Source organism: Monodelphis domestica, chromosome 3, assembly GCF_027887165.1.
Source record: "Monodelphis domestica isolate mMonDom1 chromosome 3, mMonDom1.pri, whole genome shotgun sequence".
Classification (NCBI taxonomy): domain Eukaryota; kingdom Metazoa; phylum Chordata; class Mammalia; order Didelphimorphia; family Didelphidae; genus Monodelphis; species Monodelphis domestica.
In genome coordinates this window covers 422,228,571-422,253,282 of record NC_077229.1, presented here as the reverse complement: position 1 = coordinate 422,253,282, position 24,712 = coordinate 422,228,571, and the positions used below count along the sequence as shown (strand labels likewise).

General features: G+C 36.4%; 1 protein-coding gene across 12 annotated transcripts in view; it reads left to right on the top strand.

The window, feature by feature from the left end:
- DYM (dymeclin) overlaps positions 1-24,712 on the top strand; it is a 617,255-nt gene that overhangs the window by 547,485 nt on the left and 45,058 nt on the right. The gene's annotated exons all lie outside the window — the stretch shown is intronic.

The window sequence follows — 24,712 nt, the reverse complement described above, 5'->3', positions numbered from 1 at the left end:
GTATTCAAGCAGTTGTTTTTCTTCGGTGTTTTTACTCCCACAGTTTTTCCTCTGAATGTGGATGGTGGTTTTCCTCATAGGTTCCTCCTAGTTGTTCAGGATCACTGCATTGCCACTAATGAAGAAGTCCATTACATTTGATTATACCACAGTGTATCAGTCTCTATGTACAATGTTCTCCTGGTTCCTGCTCCTCTCACCCTGCATCAATTCCTGGAGGTTGTTCCAGCCCCCATGGAATTCCTCCAGTTCATCATTCCTTTGAGCACAATAGTATTCCATCACCAACAGATACCACAACTTATTCAGCCATTCCCCAATTGAAGGGCATCCCCTCATTTTCCAATTTTTTGCCACCACAAAAAGCACAGCTATGAATATTTTTGTACAAGTCTTTTTCCTTATTATCTCTTTGGAGCACAAACCCAGCAGTGCTATGGCTGGATCAAAGAGCAGACAGTCTTTTATTGCCCTTTGGGCATAGTTCCAAATTGCCCTCCAGAATGGTTGGATCAATTCACAACTCCACCAGCAATGCATTAATGTCCCAACTTTGCCACATCCCCTCCAGCATTCATTACTTTCCTTTGCTGTCATGTTAGCCAATCTGCTAGGTGTCACCTCTCTGATTATAAGAGATTTAGAACATTTTTTCATGTGCTTATTAATAGTTTTGATTTCTTTAACTGAAAATTGCCTATTCATGTCCCTTGCCCATTTATCAATTGGAAAATGTCTTGATTTTTTGTACAATTGGTTTAGTTCTTTATAAATTTGAGTAATTAGACCTTTGTCAGAGGTTTTTGTAATGAAGTTTGTTTCCCAATTTGTTGCTTCCCTTCTAATTTTGAATGCATTAGTTTTGTCTGTACAAAAACTTTTTAATTTGATGTAATCAAAATTATTGATTTTATATTTTGTGATTTTTTTTCTAGCTCTTGCTTTTTTTTTAAAGTCTTTCCTTTCCCAAAGATCTGACAAGTATACTATTTTGTGTTCACCTAATTTGCTTATAGTTTCCTTCTTTATATTCAGGTCATTCAATCATTCTGAGTTTATTTTGGTGAAGGGTGTGAGATATTGATCCAAACCTAATTCATCCCATACTGTCTTCCAATTTTCACAGCAGTTTTTATCAAATAGTGGGTTTTGATGTCCAAAACTGGGATCTTTGGGCTTATCATATCATGTCTTGCCGAGGTAATTTACCCCAAGTTTTTTCCACTGATCCTCCTTTCTGTCTCTTAGCCAGTACCAAATTGTTTTGATGACCACTGCTTTATAGTATAGTTTGAGATCTGGGACTGCAAGTCCTCCTTGCTTTGCTTTTTTTTTTTCATGATTTCCCTGGATATCCTTGATCTTTTGTTCTTCCAAATGAACTTTGTTATGGTTTTTTCTAAGTCAGTAAAAAAGTTTTTTGGTAGTTCAATGGGTATGGCATTAAATAATTAAATTAATTTGGGCAGGATTGTCATTTTTATTATGTTAGCTCATCCTACCCATGAGCAATCAATGTTTTTCCAATTGTTTAAATCTAGTTTTAATTGTGTAGAGAATGTTTTGTAGCTGTGTTCATATAGTTCCAGTGTCTGTCTTGGCAGATAGATTCCTAAGTATTTTATATTGTCTAGGGTGATTTTAAATGGAATTTTTCTTTCTAATTCTCGCTGTTGAAATGGGTTGGAGATATAATAGAAATGCTGATGACTTATGTGGATTTGTTTTGTATCCTGCAACTTTACTAAAGTTGTTGATTATTTCAACTAGCTTTTTGGTTGATTCTCTAGGATTCTTTAAGTAGACCATCATGTCATCCGCAAAGAGTGACAGTTTGATCTCCTCATTGTCATTTTTAATACCTTTAATTTCTTTTTCTTCTCTAATTGCTACTGCTTGTGTTTCTAGTACAATGTTAAATAGTAGAGGTGATAATGGGCATCCTTGTTTCACTCCTGATCTTATTGGGAAGGCTTCTAGTTTATCCCCATTGCAGATGATGTTTGCTGATGGTTTTAGATATATGCTGTTTAATATTTTTAGGAAAGGCCCTTCTTGGGAGCAGCTGGGTAGCTCAGTGGATTGAGAACCAGGCCTAGAGACAGGAGGTCCTAGGTTCAAATGTGGCCTCAGACACTTCCCAGCTATGTGACCCTGGGCAAGTCACTTAACCCCTATTGCCTAGCCCTTACCACTCTTCTGCCTTGGAGCCAATACACAGTATTGACTCCAAGACAGAAGGTAAGGGTTTTTAAAAAAAGGAAAGGCCCTTCTATTCCTATACTTTCTAATGTGTTCAATAGGAATGGGTATTGTATTTTATTATCATTATTTTATCAAAGACTTTTTCTGCATCTATTGAGAAATCATGTGATTTTTGTCAGTTTTCTTGTTAATATGGTCAGTTGTGTGGATGGTTTTCCTAATATTGAACCATCCTTGCATTCTTAATAAATTTTTTAATATTTTAAGATGTTACAAGTTCATTTGATACACTTCCCAAGTTTGACTTAGGGTTTATATCAGAAGCCTCCTTTTCTCCACAAGAACAAGTAGTTATTGATTATATCCCCTACTATATATATATCATATACCCTCAATAAGATATTGCAGAAACAAAGAGAGAGCAGAGGAGAAAAAGAAAAAGAATAGAAGGAATGGAGTACTTTTGTACAGGTTAGTTCAGTATACACCATATGTGAGAATATCTCTCAACTTTTCTTTATATCTTAAATTTAATTTTGGTTCTTCTATTTTGTCTGCCCTAAAAAAAATATTAATTAGGTCAATGTTTTGTAAAGCTAAAGAATTGTTATCCCATCTATGCTGGTTTAAGTTTTAATTAGTTTAACTCAGAGGGTTCCCCAGTCATACTTGGGACCTTTTGTTCATTCTCTTGACATTGGACTGGTAACCCTGAAATCCTATTGGTTATCCCTCACTTTTGCAAATTGATGAGTTCATCTTTTTTTCTAGTCATACATTTATTCAATGAAATTCCTTAACACCACATCTTGTTGTTAAAAAATTTAGCAGTTTTCCAAAAATAATCCAGCCCACCTTCTGTTCAATTCTGGACCTAACTCATTAGTCATACCACTATATGTCATAATCTGGACAACAGACATTCTTCACCTACTTAATTATTCCTGTGTGTTCAGGTTCTTTTGAGTGACCATGGGTCTCATTTTGAAAGTTCCGTACCATTTTAGCAATTGATACAATCAATGTAATAGCCTATGCAAAGGAGGACCTGGAAGAACTTACCATCTATAGATAATACTTTGGGGCTTATGTTCTTTGGTAGATTTCCTTAATGACAATGGCAAACATCTTTGGCAAATATATTTTATACCCCATTGTGTATATCAGAGGATAATTTAACAAGGTCATCTGTTATTATCTCTTTCAAGGAATCTTATATAATTTTTATATAAGCACAGAAAGATTATTGAAGGAGAGCCCTTAAGACTATCTTTTGCACTACTAAATAAATGGATTTTTTATAGTTAAAAAAAACAATAAGCACAGTCAATTCTTTGATGGTAAAGATATGCTCTATTATGGGATATTGCTTGCAAAAGCTGAACTAAAGGGGCAGCTAGGTAGCACAGTGGATAGAGGTCCAGGGTTGGAGTTGTGAGGTTCAAATCTGAACTCAGATACTTCCTAGCTGTATGACCCTGGGCAGGTTGCTTAACCCTGATTGCCTAGCCCTTACCATTATTCTGTCTTAGAATTAATATTTGGACAGAAGGTGATGGTTTTAATGAATAAATTTTTAAAAGCTGATCTACTCTATTCTAATGCCCTCAGTAAGGATACTCTTAATGGACTGTAGATAATTCTCACAAAATTTTTGTGTTCAGTGGGAAATAAACATTTGGTTCTATAGTTAATTATATTTTCTTAGATGCCTTATTTTGGCAATAGTAAGGTCCCAAATTTTTCCATACTTTTGGTATTTCCCTCTCCTTTAGACATTTTGAGAGTTGGCACCTCAAACCCTACCCCCACCTCCTATCATCAGTTCACTTTGGGTAGATTTAATCTAATCAAAATACTTTTTGAGATAACCAAATATCCCATTAAATGATGGACTTTTTTGCAATTAAAAAAAAATCTTCAACTCTTTTTTTATTTGCCTCTCCAAGAAAAGCTGATAAAGTATTACATTTAAGTTCCTTTTATCTTTTGGCTTGCATTATAGCAACAATGTTAATATCACTAAGATTCAGTTCCTTTAATAGTATGTCCACTCACTGATCATTAAATAAGAACTTCATGCTTAGAATGCCAACAGCTACATTGTTTGCAAACTGGATTAAAATAGTGGGTTTTACTACTCTCTGCACCTTTTTCTATAGTTCTACTACCATCATTGTAAAATTGGAAGGAGACCCATAAAATAAAAATCAATTTTGTATTTTCCATTCTTTGGAATGGTAACATATAAATGTTACCATCATCAAAGAGCCAAGTGTTCCCTTACTGGTGATGAGTCTCTCTGTGCTTTGTACCTAGCTAGGCTTGTCCTTGGAAAGAAGACTCCATATGTTATTGAAATAATATTCCAAACCTTTCCAGCATGGTAGAAACTGCCAGAGCATATACTTCACTGGCATACCTTTTGAGCATTCAGGCTTACCTTCATACTAAAATGAAACAATGGAATATGATTTTGTGGAGTAATTCAAATGAAGGTAACTGAAATTTCTGAAATTTAGATTAGATACATCTGCTACAAGAGATATTTGAAGTATTGAACAACCAAATCTAATTCTATATTGTGCACGGTTTGGAGAGAAGTTATCAAGCCTTCCTTTGTGCAAATCCTTTGAAGTTCTGCTAAATATACAGTAACATTACATATATATATATCACTTTAAGAAGCATTGTGGGGGGGGGGAACAGCTAGGGGTCTCAGTGATTTGAGACTAGATCTAGAAAAAGGAGGTCCTGGGTTCAAATTTGGCTTCAGATATGTCCTACCTGTGTGATCCTAGGCAAGTCACTTAATTCCCATTGCCTAGCCTTTACCTCTGTTTTCTGCCTCAGAAAGAAAGTGTGGGTTTAGGGGGGGGAAAAAAGAAGCTTTGATAAATATATATTTGAGGTATCTACCCTAGTACATTTAGTTTGAATGTCATTTTCATTCATTATGCCTGACAGTATACATTCATTTTTTTTTTAGCAATCTATAAAATAGTTTTCTTTCATCTGAAAAAAAAAATAAAGGAAAAACTAATTAAACTTCTTACTTTGTATTTCTGACAGGTTAAATTTTTTGAAAAAATTTATTTAACACATTTGTAAAAAGAGAAGATAGTTATGTTTTGTATTTTGACAAAAGGTGATAATTTATCTATTTGTCTAAGTAACAAAGTAATTCTCAGCCTAACTCTGGGCATAAATTTGAGAAGAAATTTCTTGAGAGAGAGAGAGAGAGAGAGAAAGAGAGAGAGAGAGAGAGAGAGAGAGAAGGGGGGGAACCTACCCCCTCCCCTTTAATCCTAGCTCCCCAGGGCAGAAGAAGTTAGAATTTTCCTTTCCAAAACATGATGACAGTTCCTTCAAATCTAGACATATGACACTAATCTGTAATTTTCTCTGTTGATATCCACTGTGAATTAGGAGGCCTCAGCATTCAGCCTGGCTTTTTTGTTCAGGATAAGGAATGTTCTTAGCATCCTAGGGTAAAAGATTTAGAAGTGAAAGGGATCTTCGAGGCCATCTAACCCCACAAAGTTCCCACCTCCTGTGGGTTTGGATTGGGGGTGTTCTTAACCAAGCACATTTCCCAAAAGCTTCCAGAAACTTACCAGAGCATGTCAAACTTTGAAGGAGACTCAAGTCTGGTACCTAAAATACAGATGTGCTCTTTACATGCAGCAAAACTGGTCTTTAGGGGGAATATATAAAAATGAGCTCACAGAGGGAAAATGTGTACATGACTGCTTTCTTTGTACCAGGTTTCATTTCTAGGGCAACTGGGAAAATGTGGAATGAATAATCATACCAAAGATGCCCTTAAGCATCTGGCTCTGTCAGTTACAAGTTTCTTGGCACCAAATTTGTTAGTTTTTTAAGATCTGAATCCCTGAAAGCATAGCCTGGCTTTACAAATAGATAGTATAAATACTGTTGATACCTGGAAGTGAGTTTTAGATAATTAATTAACATAATTTCCTTTTTCCTGTCAAAGGATACTTTACAGTATTTCTAAAGACTGAATGCTTTTAAGGAAAATGAAAGGAATCTATGGCTACTATATCATTTAATATGCCAAAATTCAGAGAAACCTAGTCTGTTTTAAAAACCTAAAAATAATTACTGGCTCTTTAACTTAATCTAACTCAAAATAATAATTTAAATATATGTTTCAGGAGATTTTCTTGGATAATGTAATATCAATTATATTTTTAATCATGAATTGCTTTTAAATATATACAAAGGATATGTGATATGTGACTTCTATCATAAAATGAACACTACAGAAATATTTATCAGTAAGGAGATAACTAATAGACTATTCATCCCCTTGGGAAGAGAGGAAGGTTAAGGAGGAAGAAAAATTGAATTCTAAAATGTCAAACAATTGTCAAAAATTGTTTCTATGTGTAACTGAAAAATATAAAGAATAAGTAATTCTATGAATATATATAAAGACTCAAGCTTATAAAGCAAATTAGGCAATAATTATTGGTGTCTCAAATTGACTTGCCAAAAGTATTTGCCATAGATGTCATTGGTTAACACCCCTGCTATATTAAAAATTAATTTTTTTAAAAAGACTATCATACTCATTGTTTCTGAGCCAGTACCTTTTATTTTGTGATTCTGATTGGCTCATTTACAAGTACCTCTTGTCCAGTAATTCCAGGGCTTTCTCTATTTTCCTCTTCCTCCAGGACAGGAAGGGGACAATGTTTAATTCCTTTATTTAGAGAGGTAAATCAGGTTACACGACACAGTAATGACTTGAAATCTGTCTCTACATTCTAAGCCAGCGTATATTATATTTTCTTCAACCTTTTCTGAGTAACACTGATTCTGCCTTTTCTTCCACTTCCCCTTTATTCACACCCTTCACTGGATCCCTTAGACATTTTTCAACATTCTCTTTGCTGCTTCATTTCCATGCCTTTCCTAATGCTACTGCCTTCTCTTAGACTACTGGATGGGCCCTTGCCTGGCCCTAACCTCTGTTGAAAATCTACCCTTCCTTCAAGACATAGCTCACATTTCAAATGTCACTTCCTCATTGAAGCATCTTCTCATTCCCCAGGCAAAAGTAAGTTCAATTCTCTATGAACTCCTAAAGGCCTTTCTTCATATTTCTTACAATACGTATCACATGCTTCCCTACTTAAATTTTAAACTTCTTGAGGGAACTTGCTCACCTTTTTATTCCTTGAATTGGAAAGGACCTCATAGATTATCTAAAAATATATACAACCCCTTCATTTTACCGGAGAGAAAAGTAAGGTCCAGAGAAAAGTTATAGGACTTAGTTAATGCCACACAAATATCATTTGTCACACAGGGAACCCAAATCCTCTGACACCAAAACCCATGGCCTTTTGCTATTCACTAGTTATTTGTAGAATAAGGAGGAAGAGAGGAAATAGTATTTGTTCTTAAAATCCCTTTGGCTATTTGAACCTAAAAAGTGCCCTCAAGTTTAATTCAGAAATTGAAGTGGTAAGGAGAGGGACTACAGAGAAGGAAGCTTATATTTGTGAGACTTCCCAGTTGTGCAGAAAGAAATTTTTACTGTCTGAAAAGCCAATTTGCATATACATAATTTAAAGAGTGAAGTGTTTTGAAAAAGGAAATTTACAAGCCAAGTTTGCAGAAAGGAATTAAGAGCATTCTTCTATGTCTCCTCTCAAACACTCTAATAATATTTCGTGAACCAGAAATTGAGAGCCACATCATTCATACCCAATCAACTCACTTCCTTATTTCTTCCCCAGTAATTGAGCTTCTTTAGGTGGTGGAACCAAAACATTGTTCTTTTCATTTTAGCATATTTATCTCTTCTCAAAAGCCAGCTCAGTCTAAGAGCAGTGGTATATATTCTGTGGCATCCACAACCTCTCTGTACAGCTCCCAAAGAGAATTAGTGTTGTAACTGATACCACATTTATGAATTGCCTTCAAGGATCTTTTAAAAGTGGGATGCACAATTCACTTTTCCTCAGGTATTTTCAGGATTATGAATATCATACAGTTTATGTCATTATTACATTCCATTCTCAGAAGGCAGTTCTGTACATAAAAAAACTAAAATGGCTTCCCAAAACTGCTAAATTAAACTGTAATCTCAATAATCGAAACAGCATTGGCTTTGCTTTTATAATATAGCCACCATTTACTTGTACAATTAAAATAGGATTTTCAGTGGAACATATTTTAAGAGTTTTCTTCAGACATATTTTACGTAGAGGGGAGAGGGAGACATAAAGAGAATGGGGGGGGGAATTCACTGTGGTATCTAACAGTGAAAGGGAAAAGCACTTTTCTTTTTATATGTCTTCCTGGCATGAATTTGAAAACATACTAATGCTTTCTGACACCTCCCTATCAAAACAGAGTCTAAACATTACTACAGCACTAACAGAGGAAAATATGTGTTAGCAAGCTCGGGAATGTCTAAAGTTTAAACTCTTCCCATGTAATATCATATTCTTACTGTAAACTCGCCAGAATGTTTTCCAACAGAAAATAATAATTATGTCTTCAACTGGAAAGAGCCCTTCATAAAAGTTTTTCTTTATGGAAGAAAGTAAACAGGCTCTCAACCCTTTCTACTACCCCCACCTCAAAACTTAAATTGCTCTGCCTTGATTCCAAGATTCACAGTAGTAAAGGGTTTACATTTACTACATTGTAGAAATTCCTGCATTTCATAGCACTGTTTCCCTCAGTATGAGGATGAAATTGCATGCAAATTATCTAGTTCATCATAACCATTGCTGTGAGAGCCAATTTCCAGTGGTTAGTCTTGAGAATCTTTTCTTTTTTGGCTCTCCTGTTAACTCACTGTTTAACCTTAAGAAAATCACTTAATCTTTCTGTGCCTCCATTTTTTCATAAGGAAAGTTGAGATAATATGCTTTGGGGAGTCAAGTGTGTTTGCCTTCTCTGGTGAAAGTTTCTACAGAGGTATGAAATTGGGATTGAGGTGAGGGAAAAAGCAATATTTGGGCCTCGTATGTCTTATGCCAAGCCAGCAGTACTCTTATCCTGTGAAAGCAACATGATTCACCCTTGCCAGGGGAAGTGTTGTGACTCACATTGATCAACAAGAATTTGGCTGAATGATTAAAGAGCCTCTCTGGAGCCAGAGAAAAGCATACTTAAAGAGGGAATTTCCCTAGTTCCTCCTCTCTGGAAATAGCTCCAGTTTCTAATGGTCCAGCTCCTTAGGATCGTGGGTCCTAATCCATTGTCCAGTTATAATTTTTTTAAGCCCTCTGTTCTCCCACCATCTCTATAAGGGAGGAGACTAATGCTTAAGCCTGGCCTGTAGTTGCCTGGAATTTTAGTTGGTCTGCATCAAAGGGAAATCCTGTCTCGTTTACCTTGGCCTCTACCCCTCACAGACAAAAACGGCATCTCTTATCAGAGCTCTCTGAGTCCAGTCACGTCAGTCCTTTTCCACAGGCACCTTAAATAATCACTCTTTAAAGCACCTCTCTTTACACTTCTCTTTCCCCCTCCTCACTCCCATACAAAGTCCCTAGGGAGTCACTAAAAAAGGACAGTGCTCAGGAGAAACCAGGGGAAATTTTGTACTTATGTTGAAGGTGATTATATGTGAAAATCTTGTGCTTTGCAGGATATTTACATAACTCTTAAGATTAGTAAAGGACCACAGATTTTATTTTGGCTATTTATCTTGGTTGTCATTTATACTTAATCATGTGTGCTACAAAGCAATGAAGATGGTCTTTTAAATAACACAGTTTTTACTGAATGAACAAGATCCATTTATATTAGTAGTATATTGTTCTCTTGTCATGGGTAATGATCCTTGGTTTTTCTATTAAACCTTGTAATTTTTCCATCAGTTGAAAATTTTTCTGAATTAAAAAGACTGCATGTGGGGTATATATTATGGATGATTAAAATACATTATAGTTAATAATCATGATATCCACAGACCTATTTTTCACTCCTTTCTTATGAAATAGGAACAGCAGATGAGCCCTTGTGCCAAAGCAGCCACCTCTTTTTGGGGGGAGGGTTCATGTGTCTTGCCACAACCATAATTTAGATGATTTTAAAATAGTCTAGACAAGTCCTTCTCCCTTGTGCATGTTTTCTTTGTGTTTGCCAAATTATTTACTTCAATGAGGCAAACTTCATTCTAATCATCTCCTCTCCCTAACACACACACACACACACACACACACACACACACACACTTTCTCCCTCTCTCTCCCTTCTCTCTCTCTCTCTCTCTCTCTCTCTCTCTCTCTCTCTCTCTCTCTCTCTCACACACACACACACACACACACACACACACACACACACACACACACACACACACACACACACAGTTATCTCCCCAGCCTAGGCCTGGGAACAAAATATTCATTTACCATAAGCAACGAATTCCAGAATTGAGGCCAAAGAAAGAATTTATCTTGTAATCCCAAAACCATAGACGAAAAGAAAATAGATACAGTTTCTTGGTTAAATAATGGTTCATTTTTGCCTCCCTTTCTTTCTTTTAAACATTTATTTTTGGTGGATGAAATTCATGTTCTCCTTCCCTTTAAACCCTCGAACCTGCAGCATTTTTCTCACTGCTGCTGCGACATCTGTTTGTAAGAGTGTAGCTAATCAGCTACAGATTCCTGCCCTGCTAATCTAAGCCTGCAAGCCACTTGAAAAGCTCACTGGTTTCAGGATTTTTTTTTTAAATAATGAAGAGCCTGAAGCTATTATTCAAAATTATTTTTCCCCCTTTTTCCTTCCCTTGAGGGGTCATGTGACTTTTTATATGTTTTGACCTGTTTTCTTTTTTAACAAACTGAAATCTTGCATTTTAGTTCTTAAATTTTTGTTGATTTTTTTTCAAAAGGAAAGATTTAAAATCTGAATAAAGGGGAAAAGATAGGCTAGAAAAGATATTTAATCATAAATGAAAACTACAGAAAAACTATCCATAAAGAATTTATGGAAGAACAAATTGAGGACTGTTGTGAAGACCTGATATGTTCACCTCACATAAATGTAAAGTTCCTCATCATTTTCTTTAGCCAGCAGATGTGGAGTTCACAGATTATCTGCAAGTGCTAAGATTATCTCGCCCATGAATTAGTCTATTAAAGTTTCAAGTAAAATTTTTCACCACTTTTCAATTTTGAATTACTAAATAAAAATCCTCTTGGAAACGTCTTGGCTTTCCATGAACAGTATTGGCCAATTGAATTGACATTCCAGCTTTGGTTCTGATTTAGCTAGGTATCTCATTTATTTTTGTACAACATATTCTCCAGCCCCCCAAAAATATGCCTAAATCTAGACAAAAAGTTTTTATAGTTTTAAGTTTAAATGATGAAGACTGTTAGATATTTTTTTTCTAAATATAGCTTTAACAGCCATATGTTTCTGGCTCTACTGGTTGAAGTATATAATAGAAGGGGTGTACTAGAGAAGTTTCATTTTTTAAAGGGATACCACATGTTTGTGAAGTACTGTCACGTTGTGCTTCAGGAAAAACTGTAAATGGAATCTGGCAGTTCCACTGTTTGCATGGTGCTATTTGGCTCTGCAGTGATAAGCAAGAGACAGGCTGGCTCCTTCAAGGAGTCTTTCAGTAATGTCTAAGCACTCGACAGTTCCGAAACCCGCTGGCTGACTTTCCCCTGTGGACCATTCATTTATCAGGAAATGAAATTGGTTACAGGATTTCTCACGTTGCCAAACCTCACTGACGAAATATGGTTTTTTCCTAAATTCAGGAGTAACAAGGACACATTAACCCTTTACTGTTGCTCCTCTCATCAAGTCTTTGACAATAGACCCCATGTTTTTTGTAGGGTTCTGAGCAGTGGGAAAATAGAGGAAGTTACTTCCAAAGAACAAGTTAGGATTTTTTTTAAATCTCATTTTGATAGAATTTTATCTCTTAGACTAAAGTTTCCATTGATTCTACTTGTTTAAAAACCTAAAACCTTTGCAACAAAATGAGCCAATCTTTTGCCAGAATAACCTTGTAATTTATACCATTGATCATTGTTTAAGTTATGCTGAAAGTAAAAGGAACAGAAATGAAGAGCAGAAGTATATAGTTGAATAACAGAAAATGCTTGGGTATGGGACGGTTAAATTATTACAAAGTATATAATCTACTTCATATGTTTTAGGAACGGAACTGGGCTAAATTATCCAAAATATTCTGACATATTGAATCATTTCATTTTGTAAAACAGAATATGACAGGAGAGAATTTCTGTTATAGATCTCTATGTTCAGTACAATCTGAGCTGCAAGCTCCTATGTTTGGAATTAACAGGCCCAGAGGTAACCCAGGCTGCATGTGGCACCTATTAGGAGTGTGGAAGTGGTGGTGGCGTTAATTGATAGCAGTAGCAACCAGAAACAGCCTTATTTAATTTTCATTACCTCTCTTGACAAGACTGTAAACAGGATCCTTTGTAATCTTACAATTATTGTTCTTTCTCTCCTTTTCATTAATTATGAGATAGTATGATGAGCAGAATTAAAAATACGAGTGAGTTTCTTGGGATATTTCCAAGAAATTCTTTTTTTTCTCTAACTTTTTAGACCTTGCATTTGGGGCTCCTTAGTTCCTCAGGACTCATTCCATTTGAATGTCATGTTTCATATTTGCTCAAAAGGTCTTTATAATCATAAAGCCAACCTTTAGCCTGTGACAGCTAGTGGCCTTACTCAGTCTGGACCCTGAAGAGACAAACTGGTCTCATAAAGGGTAGACAAATGAATCATTCCCACCATTTCACTAGGAGATAAGCTTTTATGATTTTCAATAGCATTTGGAGAATTGGGTCTGTGATTTCCATTGTATCCCAGAATGTTACACAAATGGAAATGGGTAGCTATTTTTTGTTGAGGTGCTTTCATTTTCTTCCATTCACTTTTAATGTAGCAAAAGAACACATTCCTGGAAATGAAATCAGTGTCCTTAAAAAATGGTCATGAGAGATATTTCACTAATAAAAGTATTCAAACAAACTGCTTTATCCTTTTTTTCTTTTAATTTATTTGCACTGTGTATTTCCATTAAGTAAATAAAGGCCTTATCAACACCATGCACTCAACATTCTTCCTGTTATTAGACATAAGAAATAATAGTTGATAGGTCCTCTAAAAGATATGCCTTCATCTCCAGTGGCCTGCTTACCGAGCCTGATCTACATAATACATGAAAATGAAGTCTGAAGATTTCAGTGCCAGCCCTCTGCATATATTTCTCCATATTCTACCATATATTGTGGCAGAATTAACAACCCCATTGAAGAAAATCCAACAAATACAATACTGTAGATGTTACACATCAGGATACAATGGGTTATGTTAGAAAGGAGTGTGGACTCTTAATCTGCTTTACTTAGAATTTTCCTTACAATTTACTTACAATGTTCTTGGACATCTGAATATTGTGAATAATTTATTTCAGCATTTTAAGCAAATGCAATAGCTAAAAATCCTCATTTTTAAAACCCAGATATTTGCAGGCTAGGTTTTTTTTTTGTCATTTATTCAGCAGGTGCTAAATGGTGAGATTTAAAGATCCTTTTTGTTTTGTGGGGAACAACTTAAAACATATCTTCCCCAAACACATCCTCCTCCCATTTCTCTTCAAATTTGCTCATGGGTAGCTTTAAGAGAGCTATGACTGATTTTAACTGGCATCATGATACACAGTGAGAACTGGGATTGCTCCAATGATAAAGAGGGCTTTGAAGCACCTTGATTTGAACTTATGAGGAAACAGTAAATTATTACATAGTGTGAAAAAGAGATTGCTATACACCAGAGAAGTATTGGTAAGCAAAAGCAAAAAATGAAATTTTGAAGAAACTGTCAATCAACCAGAAGGAAGGAAGATTCCAATAGAACCTGATGAGAAGGCAGTTGGGAAAACCAACAGCTGAAGGGGAAACTTTTCTTCCTGCTGTCTGGGAGGAAAGATCAACTGAGAGACAGGCTTACTCTGGATTCCTGGCTACTCATTGACTCAATATTGAAAAGATTGGAGCTTAGCTCTGAAGAACTGTTTCAGTTTCTCAACAATATCCCCTCATAGACAAATAACTTTATTTCCCTGTATTGAACCCCATAGGAGATTAGGGAGACCTTAACTTCCCTCTCCCTCCTCCCTTAATTCCCCTAAATTAAGAATAAAACCCCTTTCAGATAAGAGTTATAGTGTGAGATTAGTCCTTTGAAACTTCTAATAACTTACCATACTGAGAAGAGCAATTAAGATCAACTGAGAGAAGGGCAGGAAATGGTGTGGGGGGAAGAGTGCAAACCTTTGCCTTTCCTCTAACTTATTTCCTGGTGTTATCACTCCAACACCTTTCTGCTATCATAAATATCCTAATAGGAGCGTCTATTACAATTGGTACCCTAATAATGGCCTTACCCTTCCCAGGCTAAGAAATACAGTGCAGAAAAGAAAGATGATACTGCAAATTATTTTTGGATTAATAGTGTTGTCTGCATTTGCCTGCTATTGGTTATATAATTCTGTATAGTGCGGTGACTAATGTAATCATAGACATTATAGGCTTGATAACTAACACCACAGCCTTTATAACCTCAATACCATTTACCACCGATACAGTGGTATGGCAGATTGTGACTCAAGTGTATGTTTTTACCATGGCTGCAATCCAAACTTTCACATACATCAAGGACCTCATTAAGTTTGTTACACCAAAGAAGGCATCTCAGATTCTGGTTGTAGACATTAATCTTGAGCAGATGGTACAAAAGATGTGTGAAGAGTTTTTCCAAAAGCAAGGGCAAGAATAAACTAAGGATGGGAGTGTGCTACAGGACTTATGGACAAAGACATTAAGGAGAAAAATAAGAAATCCAAAGATAAGAACAAGAAAGGGTCTGAGGGATACTGATACTGAAAAGTTACTTCCTGTGAGAGACATAGCCAAGATATCTGACTCTGCTGGTATGGTTCGTTCATTCAAAGGCTCACAGATGGTTTTCCACCCAGGAATTTGATTCCATAAAATAGAGGTTCCCAAAATTTCTCAATGAACCCTACCTCGCTTTAAAGGAGCTCAAGAGGACCTTTAAGATATTCAAGCCCGGGAGGCAGCTGGGTAGATGTTTCCATTAGAGTTAAAACAATAATTACCACATTTCTCTGCATTCACAGTAGTACAATAACTTTAATTGTGAGATCATAAACTTAGAGCTCAGTGGAACCTCATAGGTCATCTAATCCAAAATACAGAAATATGGACCAGAAAGACACCCAAGATCACATAGGTAGAGAGTGAGTGGCAGAGCTGAAATTCCAGCTTGGGTTTCTTAGCCTCCAAATCCAGTGTTCTTTCCACAACATTACATGATACTGTGATAATTATACATTTATTTGTGGAATCAGGTGATATTTCCTGGGAGGAAAAAGTTTTGGTATTTGAAGCTATTTGGGGTAGAATAATCTAGAAATCATTATGATATTATTATTATTATTAAGATATTTACTTCAAATGGTAGAAGCTTGAGCTTTTTTTTTAAAACCCTTACCTTCTGTCTTGAAGTCAATACTGTGTATTGGCTCCACAGCAGAAAAGGGTAAGGGCTAGGCAATAGGGGTTAAGTGACTTGCCCAGGGTCATACAGCTGGGAAATGTCTGAGGCCAGATTTGAACCTAAGACCTCCCATCTCTAGGCCTGACTCTCAATCCACTGAGCCACCGAGCTACCCCCTAAGCTTGAGCTTCTTGACAGAAAATAAGAATTGCAATATAGACATCCACAAAAGTTAACATGTATTGCAACACTGAAAAGACACTGGTCACTTTCTATGTGCCATCTACCTCCCTGTGCTAAATCCTTCTTATTTTCTACAGGATCAAATTCAGACTCATGTGTGACATTGAAGGCCCTTCACTATATAAATCATATCTTCCTCTCTGACTGTATCTCCTACTATTCCCCTATAGAAAACTTCCATTGTTATGAAAGTAGTCTGTTTATTGTTTCTTTTTAAAATATTTGTAAATGAACAAGCATTTATTTTCTTTTCCATTCCTTTGGCCACCCTACCACCACCACCACCACTGGGGAAAAAGAGAAAAAAAGAAAAACAAAACACTTATAACAAATGTGCAAACTCTAACAAAACAAATTCCTCCCACTGCCCATGTTCAGAAATTTGTGTCTCCTGCTATATAGTCTCTGTAAGGAGATATATAACATCATTTGTTATTAGTACTCTGGAATAATAACTGTAGAACATCAAAATAAGAATCCATAAGAAAACATTCCAAAATAAAATTGAAAAAGAGTTCTAACCAAACTTAGTTCCAGATTGTCATCTTCTATCACAATAAGTTCCAAATGGGAACCCAATTGAAATTTTTTAAATTGTATTTTTTTAATGGGAAGGAAATGTTTGGAAGTATCTTTTACAGCTATTGCTACAGAGAGAATTCTTAATCAAACCAGGGATAGATGAAAACACTTAAGATAGAATGGATAATTTAAATTTCATGAAATTGAAAAGCTTTGACAAGGACAAAATTAATGCAGCTAGTTTTGAAAAGAGAAATTCTATTGTGTAAAAAATCTTTACATCATATCTACAATAAGATTTCAATATCTAGGAAATATAGGAAAATATCATAAATGGTAGTAGTAGCCTCTCGGTAACCGAGGATGACGATTGTCTTTGTGCGCTTTCATCTGTGATGTAGATGAGTGTGCACAAAGACACTTGTGTGTGAAGGAGATTTAAGTGGAAAAGTCCATGCACATAGACAGTCCCACTCTCTCAGCATTGGAAGCCTGGGTCCAGTGGCACGAAAAGTCGTTACACCTGGAGACTTCCTCAGCTGCATTGGATGGCCGTGTTGTCTTTTGTGCTCCATCACGCCCTAAGCACTCCACAGTGCTTTGCTGCGTCTCCCTCTCAGCCGTTGAAACTTCTTATTGGTTTCTTCCGCCTGTTCAGCTGAAGCAGTCTTCACATGCTGGGTGAGCAAAGCCCTGGTTCACCAGGGGTCGATGACCCTATGGCCTCCCTCACAAGGTTTGGCCGGCCTGTCGAAGCCGTTGCCCGGGGTGTGGCCACTGCCACATGCTGGCAGCTACTGGGAGCCACCAGTGAGAGCTGGGTGTCAGGGGAGGGTCATTGGCTGGAGAGCTGCCCTAGGAGGGCACGACAAGCCCTCCATACCAGAGATACTACCCCTCCCTGAGCACCCCATACACACCTCATAAATATATAAGGCCAAAAGCCATGAGTAAGAGATCTGCAAAGATGAGTAAGCATTTCTCAAAAGAATTTTCAAACTATTAGCACCCATGTGAAAGAATGTTACAAATCACTGATAAAAGAAATTCAAATGAAATCATTCCTGAAATTTCACCTTACACATAGTAAATTGACAAGATGACCAAAAAATAGAAATAGTCAATGTTGGGGGAGCTTTGTGAAGACAGGCACTAATGCACTATTGGAGTTATGAATTGTTCTAACTGTTCTAGGAAGCAATTTGGAATTATACTTTTTTTAAGTGACTAAGATGGCTAGCGTTAGAAGAGATAGAAATTTGAATGAATGGAATTTCAGTGTAGAGAGGAATCACACCTCCATAAAACAAAAACATGAATTCTTATCAGTGTCTGAAATTCTCCTTGCCTCCTCCCCTTCTTCATCCTATGTAAAAAGCAGTTTGTTTTGTCTCTTTTAAATTTTTTGAAATGTAATTACACATTATTTGAAGGGACTGTGTCAGAAAGAAAAGATAAAGCAAGCCTTCTGGTTTTAGTAAAAGGTACAAATATTATTAGCTCTTCTGATTCTATTTCAGTGATGTACTGAAAAAGAATCATCTTCAAATGGCCACGGCAAAAGAAAAATTTTTACGCAGTACTGTGTGGTTTCTCTGTTTTGTTTTGTTTTTTTAATTCCCTCAGTCTACTTAGTCTGGCATTGATTGGTTTTATTGGCAAACTATTTCCAGTCAGTTCAGTACTTTTAGACAGGAAGATTAAAAAAAGTTTCATTTCTACATGTGTACAAACATGCATCCCAACACCTGCATTGTTATAGTTCAAATTAACTTAAGGGAAAATTGGCAGCAACCAGAAAAAATTGATGAGAACTATATAGAGAATGAGTAGTGAACTGTTTTTGCAGGTCAAGAAACCAGAGAGACTGAAGCAGAAATTATTTCATAATTGATCATCTCAGATGCCTATATTTAAAGTAATTTCCAAGGAATATGGAAAAATTGAGACTCTAATTGAGACACTGTTGGTGGAAATGTGAACTGATCCAACCATTCTGGAGAACAATATGGAACAACACTCAAAGGTCCATAAAATTACACATACCCTTTGACCTAACAATACCACTACTGGGTCTGTATCCCAAGGAAATCAGAGATAAAGGAAAAGCACCTTCTGGTACAAAAATACTTAAAGCAACTCTTTTTGTAGTGGCAAAGAATTGGAAATTGAAAGGATGTTCATCAAGTGGGGAATGACTGGACAAGTTTTGGTATATTATTGTAATGGAACATTATTGCACCATAAGAAATGACGAACAGGATGAGTTCAAGAAAAACCTGGAAAAACTTATATAAACTGATGTAAATGATGTGAGCAGAACCAAAACAATGTATATGGCAATAGAAATGATGATCAACTGTGAAGGACTAAATTATTCTCAGCAAAGCAAGGTTCCAGGATAACCCTAAGAGGCTCATGATGAAAAATGCTCTCCACAGCCAAAGAAGGAATATAGAATCTGATAGCAGATCAAAGCATGCTATTTTTCACTCTATTTCCTTAATGAGTTTTTAATTGCATATGTGATATGTATCTTCAATCATGACATGAGAAATATGGAAATCTGTTTGAGGACATTGGTGTATAACCTCTATCAGACTATTTACCACCTCAGGGAAAAGAAGGAACAAAGAAGAAAGAAAATCTGAATTGCAAAATAGCTGATAAGAATTGTCAAATTGTTTCTACATGTAGTTGAAAAAAATGTTTTAAATTAAAAATGTAATTTCTTTCAAAAGTGAACTTTGTTCAATCTGAAAATTTCATCCAAATTTTTGCCCAAATTAATATTTTTCCTTTTTTAATTTTGTGAATAATTTCCCAATATTTTTCCAATTATATGTAAAAACAACTTTTATGTTTTTTATTTTGAGTTCCAAATTCTCTCCCATCCTTCCCCTTTCCTCACTTATTGAGAAGGCAAACAATTTGATATAGGTTGTACATGTGCAGTAAAGCAAAACATATTTTCAGTTAGTCATATTATAAAAGAAAGTATAGTCTATGGCCATACCACCCTGAACGCGCCGGATCTCATCTGATCTCAGAAGCTAAGCAGGGTCGGTAGTATTCCATCATAATCATATATATAGGTCTTTTTCCTTTTTTAAAAATCTCTTTAAGATACAAGCACAGGGACATGAACAGGCAGTTCTCAGCCAAAGAAATCAAAACTATTAATAAGCACATGAAGTGTTCTAAATCTCTTATAATCAGAGAGATGCAAATCAAAACAACTCTGAGGTATCACCTCACACCTAGCAGATTGGCTAACATGATAGCTATGGAAAGTAATGAATGCTGGAGGGGATGTGGCAAAGTTGGGACATTAATTCATTGCTGGTGGAGTTGTGAATTGATCCAACCATTCTGGAGGGCAATTTGGAACTATACCCAAAGGGCAATAAAAGACTGTCTGCCCTTTGATCCAGCTATAGCACTGCTGGGTTTGTACCCCAAAGAGATAATAAGGAAAAAGACTTGTACAAGAATATTCATAGCTGCACTCTTTGTGGTGGCCAAAAATTGGAAAACGAGGGGATGCCCATCAATTGGGGAATGGCTGAACGAATTGTGGTATATGTTGGTGATGGAATACTATTGTGCTCAAAGGAATAATAAAGTGGAGGAGTTCCATGGAGACTGGAACAACCTCCAGGAAGTGATGCAGAGCGAAAGGAGCAGAACCAGGAAAACATTATACACAGAGACTAATATACTGTGGTACAATCGAAGGTAGTGGACTTCTCCATTGGTGTCAATGCAATGTCCCTGAACAATCTGCAGGGATCTAAAAAATACTATCCACAAGTAGAGGATAAACTGTGGGAGTAAAAACAACAAGAAAAAACAACTGCCTGACTACAGGGGTGGAGGTGATAGGACTGAGGAGACACTCTAAATGAACACTCTAATGCAAATACCAACAACATGGAAATGGGTTAGAAACAGGAACACATGTGATAACCAGTGGAATCGTGCGTCAGCTATGAGAGGGGGGAGGGGAGAAAATGATCTTTGTTTCCAGTGAATAATGTTTGGAAATGACCAAATAAAATAATGTTTAAAAAAAAAAAAGATACAAGCACAGTTTTATAGCCCTCTGACGAGTTACAAATTGCTCTCCAGAATGGTTCACAACCCCACCAACAATGCATTAGTGTCCCAGTTTTCCCACATCCTCTCCAACATTTATCATTTTAGCCAATCTGATAGGTATGAAGTAGTGCCTCAGAGTTATTTTAATTTGCATTTCTCTAATCAATAGGAATTTAGAGCATTTTTCATATGACTATTAATAGCTTTGATTTCTTCATCTGAAAACTGCCTATTCATATCCTTTGCCCATTTATCAATTGAGGCGTGAATTGTATTATAAATTTGACTGAGTTCTCTTTTATATTTAAATAAAGTCTTTATCAGAGAAACTTGCTATGAAAATGTTTACTAGTTCCCTGCTTTCCTTCTTATGTTGGCTGCATTGGTTTTATTTGAAAAAAAACTTTTTAATTTAGTGTAATCATAATTTTCTATTTTATATCCTACATTGTTCTTATTTCTTATTTGGTCATAAATTCTTCCTTTATCCATTCATGTGAAAGGTAAACTATTCCATGCTCCTCTGATTGCTCATGTTATCTTCCATGATTTCTAAATCACCTATCCATTTTGACCTTATCTTGGTATATAGTATAAGATGTTGATCTAAACCTAGTTTCTACCAAAATGCTTTCTAGTTTTCCCAGGAGTTCTTGTCATATATTAAGTGTCATGTTTTCTTGTCCAAAAAGCTCAAATCTTTGTTTTTATCAAATTCTCAATTATTATAGTCATTTATTACTTTTTGTTGTGTACCTAATCTATTCCATTGATCCACTACTCTTTTTATTAACTAGTACCAGATTGTCTTGATGATTACCACTTTGTAATCTAATTTGAGATCTGGTACTGTTAGGCCACCTTCCTTCTCATTTTTTTAATTGAGATTTGACTTGATTGATTGAGATTAATTTGATATTTTTGACCTTTTATTGTTCTAGATGAACTTCTGTTTTTCTACCTTTAAAATATAAATGTGGTAGTTTGATTGGTGTGTCACTGAATAAGTAAATTAATTCAGATAAATTGACATTTTTATTATATTGGCTCAACCAATCCATGAGCAGTTAATATTTTTCCAGTTGATTAGATCTGACTTTATTTGTGTGGAAAGAATTTTGTCATTGTGTTCATATAGTTCCTGGACTTGACTTAGCAGATAGATTCCCAAATATTTTATATTACCTAGTTATTTTAAAGGAAGTTCTCTTTCCATCTCTTGCTACTAGACTTTGTGGGCGATATATAAAAATGCTAACAATTCATGTGGGTTTATTTTATATACTGCATCTTTGTCAAAGGTATTCATTATTTCAATTGGTTTTTAGTTGATTCTCCAAATATAGCATTAGTAGTCTCTCGGTAACCGAGGATGACGATTGTCTTTGTGTGTTTTCATCTATGATAGATGAGTGTGCACAAAGACACTTGTGCGTGAAGGAGATTTAAGTGGAAAAGTCGATGCACAGAGACAGTCCCACTCTCTCGGCATTGGAAGCCTGGGTCCGGTGGCATGAAAAGTCGTTACACCTAGAAACTTCAAAGAAAGGGGGTTTGAAATATAGCATTATAACATCTGAAAAGAATGATAGTTTTCTTTCTTCATTGCCTATTCTAATTCCTTCCATTTCTTTTTCTTTTATTGCTATAACTAGCATTCCTAGTACAATATTGAATAATAGTAAAGATAATGGGCATCTTTGCTTTACCCCAATTTTATTTATAAAGAAGAAGCAGAAAGTATGGGTTTAAATCAGTACTGTGAATTGGTTCCAAGGCAGAAGAGTGGTAATAGGTCATTGGGGATTAAGTGGGTTAAGTGAGTTGCCCAGGGTCACACAGCTAGGAAGTCTCTTAAATCAGATTTGAATCCAGGACTTCCCAACTCTAGGCCTGGCTCTCAATCCACTGAACCACCTAGCTACTCCCAACAGTGTACAATTGAAACACTTTCAGTGTTTTAGTCTTTCTAAGGGTGATAAGATATGATTCTAGACTACCTGGTTACTCCCAAATCCAATTCTTCCTTAAGTAATTTGCTTCCGAAGTGTCTACCCAATTCTTGCTCCATATTGATCCTGGTGAGGAAATCATCCAAAGAAATACTTCTCTACCACTTTAGCAAGTGTAGAAACATCCTGAATTCATCTGTTTATATATACTAGATGAACTGATGTGTCCCCACAAGTAAGTCGCTTATATTTTTCCTGTGTCCTTTTAGTCACAAAAAGTTCATACTCACAAGCATCAGTAGCTTGCTGGTGCTCAAGTATACTGTATGACCTGTAGCCCTTTCCTTCAAATATATCTTACACTTTATATAAACATATGCTGTCATGTGGAACTAGTAAAATCTGTTCCTTATTAGTATCATTGTTTTCTGACCTATATGTCCAAAATCACCATGTAGTGTTTTCATGATCATAGAATAAAATGCTTTGAATAGCACCAGTAGCTTCTTGATACTATATTCAAGATGAATTACAGTCCTGCATAGCACTCCATTGCCTAGTTCCAACTTCCACCATTGCTTGATCAGTAAGGCACCCTTTAACCTTTTAAGAAACAAAGCTTGAGTTCCCAAAGGTGAAAAGCTTCTTAGCTTGCATCACTTCTCATATCCCAATATGACACATTCTTACCCTTTGCCACTATTCCAAGCATAACTGAGGCAAAAAAAAATTGGTTCAGTGCAACAATTTTCACAAACCTGATGGCACACTTTCTGGTGAAAATCCCAGACTGTCAGGTTGCACTTCCAGGTAACAAGGGTCCTTCTCCTTAGGTGTCACAGATCACTCTTTCCATGGATGTCACCCAACTTTGGATCCACATAGCCTATGGGACAGGACTTCTGCATCTCTTTCTGTCTTCCCAGGATGATTTTGCACACTTGACTTGTATGCTGTTGCTATCTCTCTCTGCCAGACAGCATCTAACGTAGTGTTGGTAAAAATATGTCAGTGGATTGTTGTCTATTAAAATTAAGCTCAATGTATAGAACTTATCAGTGATAGCCTACTTTTAAGCCAAGAACTCCAATTTATGTATGGAATGATGTGTCTCACCATCAGTAAGACCTCAAATAGTAAATAGAAAAGGTTTCCAGTAACCATCTGTGGGGTGTCACTTATGGACTTCCTGACCAGCAGGGTCCCACAAGGGAAGGGGCTCACCTTTGTGATGGGACCCGAGGAGAGGTAGGAACTGAGAACCAGGATGGAAATGAAAGATGGGGACAAGTCAGTGGTTGGATAGGGCAGGCAATCCCTATGATACTCCCTTTGATAGGAAAGTGAGAGTACAAAGAAACACGAGGTGGAGGAGGAGATTAAGGTAGGGAATGCAGGCCGAGATGTTACAGCCTCGGGGAAGGAGAAGGTTAAGAGGAGAGAGAGAGTCATTGAGGAGCCCAGTGGAGCTCCATGAAAGGGGAGAGAAAGCCAAGAGGAAGTTCATGGGTTTGCCTCTGAATTTAATCCTGACCTGCTTGGGTGGTACTCCCAAGCACGTAGTAACCACATCACAAAGTATAGACAATTAAGATTAGGTGGCCAGGTAGAGGGAACACCTTTGGGCGTGTAGATTGCAAACCGTGGTGCTTTCCTGGGGAATTGAGTCCGAGCATGTTAATGAGTTTGTCTTAGCCAAGGGCCGCGTGGCCAGTTCAAGGTTACATTCACAAGCCTCATTGGTATAACCTTATGCTTGGAGACACGGTAACCATACAGTCATTTATATTTCATAGATGTGAATATGCTTGGGATGCTACACCATCCTTCTCATACTCTTGATCACTCTATGACAAATTCTCCAAACTTGGCACAAAGTTGCAGACCTTCTCTGCTTCCTGTGAGAACTTCATATTGATGATATCAATTGTACTTTTTGTACTTCAGGAAATTGGCTGTCCAATACCTGCAAACATTCAACTATTATATCCTCATAATTTTTTTTAATTTTTAAAATATTTTTCCATGTATACATATATCATTTTCTTTCCTTCCTATCTTCTCTCCCCCCCTTCCAGATCCAATAAGCACTTCTATTGGGTTAT